The sequence below is a fragment of the Scyliorhinus canicula genome, chromosome 14, assembly GCF_902713615.1.
Source record: "Scyliorhinus canicula chromosome 14, sScyCan1.1, whole genome shotgun sequence".
In the NCBI taxonomy this organism is placed as follows: domain Eukaryota; kingdom Metazoa; phylum Chordata; class Chondrichthyes; order Carcharhiniformes; family Scyliorhinidae; genus Scyliorhinus; species Scyliorhinus canicula.
Window position 1 is genome coordinate 138,905,860 of NC_052159.1, and position 6,700 is coordinate 138,912,559.

The 6,700-nt window shown below is 44.9% G+C and overlaps 1 non-coding gene across 1 annotated transcript; it reads left to right on the forward strand.

Annotated features, from left to right (window-relative positions):
- The first annotated feature begins 2,556 nt into the window (after positions 1-2,556).
- trnat-agu lies at positions 2,557-2,630 on the forward strand. Its single transcript has one exon. It is a non-coding gene; the product is annotated as a tRNA-Thr (tRNA).
- The last annotated feature ends 4,070 nt before the right edge of the window (positions 2,631-6,700 follow it).

Consider the following 6,700-nt stretch of genomic DNA (forward strand, 5'->3'; position numbering starts at 1 on the left):
GTTCAGTGTTACGTTCTGCCAATTTCCATGTCCAGGTCAGGATTTTTTGGATGTTAGGGTTTTTCTTCCCGCTGCTGAAAAGGTTGTTGGCGCTCACAACCCCATTGATTGTGGCAGCCACTTCCGACTTCATGAAGTTTTAATTGGTTTAATTGGTTGGAGGCAGGACTCCCAATCCCTCACTCAAGCAAAGGTAACAGTTCAGAAAGCTGCTGGCCAAACTGATTGGCCAGTAGCTCCGTAGCCTCAGCAGTGCCACCAGGAGCAGTGGCCATTGGTGGGACTACAAGCAGTCCCCCAGAGATCGGAGTCTAGGTCAAAGGCAAGCTGGAGGGTCTCGCAGCGGAGAAAGGATGGCAATCCCTGAGGGAGGATGCCAGTGATGGAGGCCCGAGTAGGTTGATTACCCAGGTGTCATCCTCACCCCCATCGCTGATCTCTCCGCAGTGGCCTCAAAATTGCACCGGATGGGAAGTGGCCCTGATGTGGACAATAATTGAGCATTTATGGGCCCTAGATTCAATTGGGGTGAGGGTGGGTGGGTCACGTGCAAAATGTCTGACTGGGCTGTCCTGTAGAATTTCTGACGGGTATGCAAAGGTTGCCAGCCGGAGTATTTCATGGACCCTCCTGCCTCTAAATCCATCAATGGGGGCCAGCAATATTCTGCCCATTGTCATTTTGTCTAAATCTTTTGTATTTCCTTCCATTTCTGCTTCAAACATTCACCAACAATATCTGATTGAAGGGAACTGTCTGTTCAGTTTCACATTCTGCCTGTTTAGGCTTGCCTGGTTGAATCACCTGGTTTTCAGCTGTTGGGGACAATAAAAACTCCCTCTCAACCTGTTTAATTGACCGATTTTGTACTCATTTGCAACAATATTATTGTCACAAGTGGGCTTACGTTAACACTGCAATGAAGCTATTGCGCAAATCCGCTAGTCGCCGCATTCCCGCGCCTGTTCGGGTACACGGAGTGAGAATTCAGAATGTTGAATTCATCGAACAAGCACGTCTTTCAGGACTTGTGGGAGGGAACCGGAGCACCCAGAGGAAACTCACGCATACATAGGCAAAACGTGCAGACACCACACAGACAATGACCCAAGCTGGAGTTGAACCCGGGACCCTGGCGCTGTGAAGCAACAGTGCTAACGGTGCTACCGTGCCGTCCAGTGAGTTTGTAGCTGTGGCTCCATTGATAGCACTCTCGCTTTTGTGTCAGGGTTGAGCACATAAATCGTGGGGGATTGCTGAGGGAGTGCTGCACTACTGAAGGTGCCAAATTTTGGATGACACATTAAACCAATGTCCCATCTATTTTTCACGTGCATCAGAAGATCCTATTTCACTATTTTGGAGAAGAACAGGGGAGTTATCAATGGTATCCTAACTGATATTTATTCTGTAAAGTGTCTGTAGTATTTAGTGCATTACGACAGTAACTAACCTTCAAAGGACTTCACTGGCTCTGAAGCACTTTGAAGTGTCCAGCAAGCACTCTATAAATACAAGTACCGGTATATCTTTTTTCCTGTTTATTACTCTCCCTGAATTGAAAGTTGGGCCCAACAATTTCTGCACCTGCCAATTGCTTTGTTTGGGTCTTATGTCCATAAGACCATAAGATACAGGAGCAGAATTAGGCCATTCAGTCCATCAAGTCTACTCCACCATGCAATCATGGTTGATATGTTTCTCATCTCCATTCTCCTGCCTTCTCCCCATACCCACCGATCACCGATTAACCTATCTCTCTCTTAAGAACACTCAGTGATGTGGCCTCCACAGCCTTCTGCGGCAATGAGTTCCACAGATTCACCATCCTCCATTTGAAGAAGTTCCTCCTCATGTCTGTTTTAAAGGATCGTCCCTTCAGTCTGAGACTGTGGCCTCGGGTTCTAGTTTGTCCTACTCGTGGAAACATCCTCTCCACGTCCACTCTACCTAGGTCTCTCAATATCCTGTAAGTTTGAATAAGATTCCTCCTCATCCAGCATATTTGCTATTGCTGTAGTCTGTCCAAACAACTGAGAGGGTTGACCTTCTATATGCTGTGTGTTAATCCAAACTATTTTATAGAGTAACAGGAGGCTCTGTGTCTCCACTGTGCAATGGAATCGTGTGTTTTTTTGTGCATGTGTCCTTTGGTGTGGTAAATGATCTCTTTGACCTCTGGAGCCTACCGTCTGGTGTAGGATAGATTATAATTGCTTTCTGAAGGGCGGCATGTGGCGCAGTGGTTAGCACTGGGACTGTGGTGCTAAGGACCAAGGTTCGAATCCCGGCCCAGGGTCACTGTCCGTGTGGAGTTTGCACATTCTCCCCTGTCTGCGTGGGTTTCACCCCCACGACCTAAAGATGTGCTGGTTAGATGGATTGGCCACGCTAAATTTCCCCTTAATTGGAAAAAGAAAAATAATTGGTTACTCTAAATTAAAAAAAATATTATTGCTTTCTGTATTGGAAAACTGTGTGAATCTAAAATACATTTTCAACTTTTTAATGAAACCTAGTATTATCTGTAAGCAGGCGGACAGTTAGCACAATTGTGGCACAGTGGCTTAGTTGGTTAAAGCGCCTGACTAGTAAACAGGAGATTCTAGGTTCAAATCCCAGCGGTGCCTGCTCTTTATGGGTAGCATAGTGGTTAGCACTGTTGCTTCTCAGCACCAGGGTCCCAGGTTCGATTCCCAGCTTGGGTCACTGTGCGGAGTTCTCCCTGTGTCTGTGTGCGTTTCCTCCGAGTGCTCCGGTTTCCTCCGACAAGTCCTGAAAGACACGCTGTTAGGTGAATTGGACATTCTGATTTCTACCTCTGCGTACCCCAACAGGCGCCGGAATGTGGTGACTGGGGGCTTTTCACAGTAACTTCATTGCGGTGTTAATGTAAGCCTACTTGTGACAATAAAGATTATTATTATATAACTACACTTCAGTATGGTACATTGGATAAACAATAGATAAGAGGAAAAGGAACATATAACTGGTGCTGCAGAAATGCATAGTTCATAAAGACATAAAAAATAGGAGGAAGCCATTTGGCCCTTCAAGCCCGCTCCGCCATTTATTATGATCATGGCTGATCATGCAACTCAATAACCTGTTTCTAACTTCCCCCCCACACCCTTTGTACTCTTGCACACCAAGAGATATGTCTAACTCCTTCTTAAAAACATGCAATATTCTGGCCTCAACTACTTACTGTGCTGGCAAACTCCACAGGCTACCCACTCTCTGAGTGAAGAGATTTCTACTCATCTCAGCCCTAAATGATTTACTCCGTATCCTCAGACTGTGACCCCTAGCTCTGGACTCCTCTACCATTGGGAACATCCTTCCTACATCTGCCCTGTCCAGTCCTGTTAGAATTTTATAGATTTCTATGAAATTCCCCTTTATTTTTCTAAACTCCAGCGAATACAATTCTGACCGACTAACTGGGCGGGATTCTCCGACCCCGCGCCAAGTCGGAGAATTAAGCCATCTCTACCTGCTTGCATCAAGACCTGGACAACGTTAAGGTTACAGCTGTTTTGTGGCAAGCAACACTCGCAGAGGCTGAGAGTTGAAAACTGTGAAGGTATCTCAATGAGAACGTTTCTTTGCGATATTTAGGAGTTCAATAGAGAACGAGGGTTGAAAATGAGAAGTTGGAGTGGTGTAACAAGGTGAGATGCTCCAGGGAGGGAGTGCTAAAAGGGTGAAGAGAAAGACAAAGGTACGCTTTGCTGATGGGAGCAATGCCAGCACCACAACAAGCTGAACAAGGCAAGTGGTGAAAGTTAAAGCCATGTAGGTGGCTGTAATTTAGGGGAAAGGTGTCACCACCGCTTAGTCAGGTTTCCATTCAAGATGCAGTAATCATCTACAATAAACTTATAGGTAGCAAAGACCTTGTCCATTGATATTTTGGAGGGAGATGCACAGTTGAGTGGGGATAGCGTGATCCATTGTCAGAACCAGAAAGCCAGCAATGGGAGGGGTGAGTTGGACAGGGAGGATATTGGCAAGGTGAGCCTTCGGCTGGGGCACAGTATAAAAGGTTTGGAAAGTGGGCAGCAGAGAGCTGTTGGGGTTCCAGCTCGTAAGGGGGCAAAGTCGAGTGCTTTGATAACCTCTTTGGAGCATGCAAAGAGAGGCACAGAGGGCGTCAAGCCTGGCATGGCGATAGGATAGTAGGATTATTTAAGAGCACTGAACGGTTGTTGCAAGGTCTTGCAAGGACAGAATACCTGAGCGGGAAGAACTGAAATTAGGTATTATGATAGGAGAAATCGGACGAGGAGGGGTAAAGAAGCAAAAATGGGGAGAAAATAAAAATAGAAGTGATGGGTTGGGGTCCAAAGCAACAGCAAAACTGTGTGCACAAGTGTACATAGGGCAAACTCTATTTACATAGGAATTGTCACATACTGATTATTATGATACATAAAACCTGGTGTAATAAATGGGGAACAGATAGGATAAAATAAGAGTGAGTTAGAGTTATCCATTTGTTACGAAACCCTGGGGAGTGTGCGGTCAGTCCCAGTCCCGCAGGCCCCAGAGTCCCAACATAAGTGTAAGTGAATTATCTAATAATTCATGTTTTCTTGAGATCTTTAACCCATGACTGCTCCAATCTGTTACAGATACCAGACTTATAAGTAAAATATTAACAAACCGTTTATTCATAACAAGATTAAAGTTGAACATATAAAGAAAATAATTGCCACTGCGGTCCACTAGTCTACATATTCCCAAAACCCCGTCCCACCTTCTACGAAGACACACACAAGACAGACCCCTGGTAAGGGGAGGGGAAGTATTAAAACAATGGGGATTGAAGGAAAAGGTTGGAGATGAATCTTCGCTGCGGCGGTTGTGGCCTCTCTAGCTGCCGATCGTCTCTGAATGAGACCCTCTGGGGAATGAGTTAATATGAGAGATTCGGATAGGTGCAATTCTGACCTCCGACCACCAGATGGGGTTCGCACAGGAGATTCCGTTCACTGCAATTCTGACCTCCGACCACTGGATGGAGCCTCACACAGGAGATTTGGACAGTGTAATTCGGACCTCTGACCACCGGATGGAGCCCAACTCCCTGAGATTTTACTGAAACTTTAAACCTGAGAATATTAGTGTCTTCCATTTGCCTGATCGCTACATAGAAACTCAGGCTATATTATGAAGAGTGTTATCAGATTGGGTTCTTCCCAGCCATTCAGATAGAGGGATAAATAATCACAGACCTTGTTGAGAAACTGCTTGCACTCTGGCACTACCCTTCACTGATCTGATTGCTGTCTGTCTTTTAAATAAGAATGCCTTCACAGATGTAACTAGCAGACTTCTAAATGGCTGGGTGGTGAGAGAGAAGAGAAATAGAGAGAGTGCCCTCTAGCTACATCCTGGCTGTCACAGAACTGAGGACAAAATAGAGCTCTCCAGCTGACCCGTCTTTCTTCCGGAAGATTCTGAATGCCTCCACCAATCAAAAACATCAGAATTTCAGATTCACTGCTTGCTAGGTCTATCTAAATGACATTACAGGCTCTGCCACAGAACCAAAGAGGGAAGTCCAGGGCAAGTCCTTTCAACCAGGGGCGTTTCAGGCTTGCCTAAAGTCTGCAGTTTAAGCAAAAACCTCAGTGTTGTAGCCATTAGCAAGAAGACGGTAGATCAAAAACAGCAACACAGGGGTTGAGAAGAACACACAGAACAGACAAAGATTTTACAATAGTATCCTAACTAATTAGGGGTATAAATTAGATGCAGGTAGGGTGGAGGTGGCATAATATTATGATGGGAAACAGTGAGGGTCATTTTGATTTTGCAGGCAAAAATGTCAAACTGCCGACATCAGATCAGCCACTCTCCTGCTTTCCATTTCCATCAAGCCGACACATCCGCCCAAAGGCAAAATTCCCCACAGTCAGTTTGATCTACTCTGTCCCACTGCCTCATAATTTTAAAGAACATCTATCAAAGCATCCCCATAATATATCACCTGCATTTATTTACTGTCTTTCATGTTAAATGCCTCAAAGCTCTTTTCACAATGGATGACTTTTCCCCGTGCTGTGCGTGTGCATATGTCTTTGAGGTGATATTGCAACGCTCAGTTAAATACTTTTAAATCTCCCGTCAATGCTCCAGCTTCCATGTATAACCTTTCTCAATATGCTAGGGCGACACACCTTTCAAAGCTGTCTCTGTGATATTGATAAAGTAAGTTTGGCAGAATAATTTTCATAATTTTTTAAAACACAGTTGTACCCTTTGAAAGAAAGCTGGTTACTGAAATTGCAAATGCTCTCCCTGAAGTTACTACTTTTCAAGTGAAGCACTCGCAATTGGATTTACCATGGGACGTCAATCCCGTGACAGCAGACAACACAAACCTAATGAGATAAGAGAACCCACAGCCGAAACTGTCTGCAGGCAATTTAGCTGGAGGCTCAATCATTCTCTTCATTGAAAGGATTTCCGTACCTTGATTCAGAGCCACTGACTTTTCAAGGGCAATTAGGAATGGGTAATAAATACTGACACTACCAATGATGCCCACATAACATGGATTAATAAAATGAGACAGAAAGACCCAAAGTTACCAGGTGACAAACACAGCAGACTATTTTCTGCCAAACCAAATGCAAATCCTCAACGCCACAGGCGAGGAACTTTCATGGAAAAACTAAAACAACACACG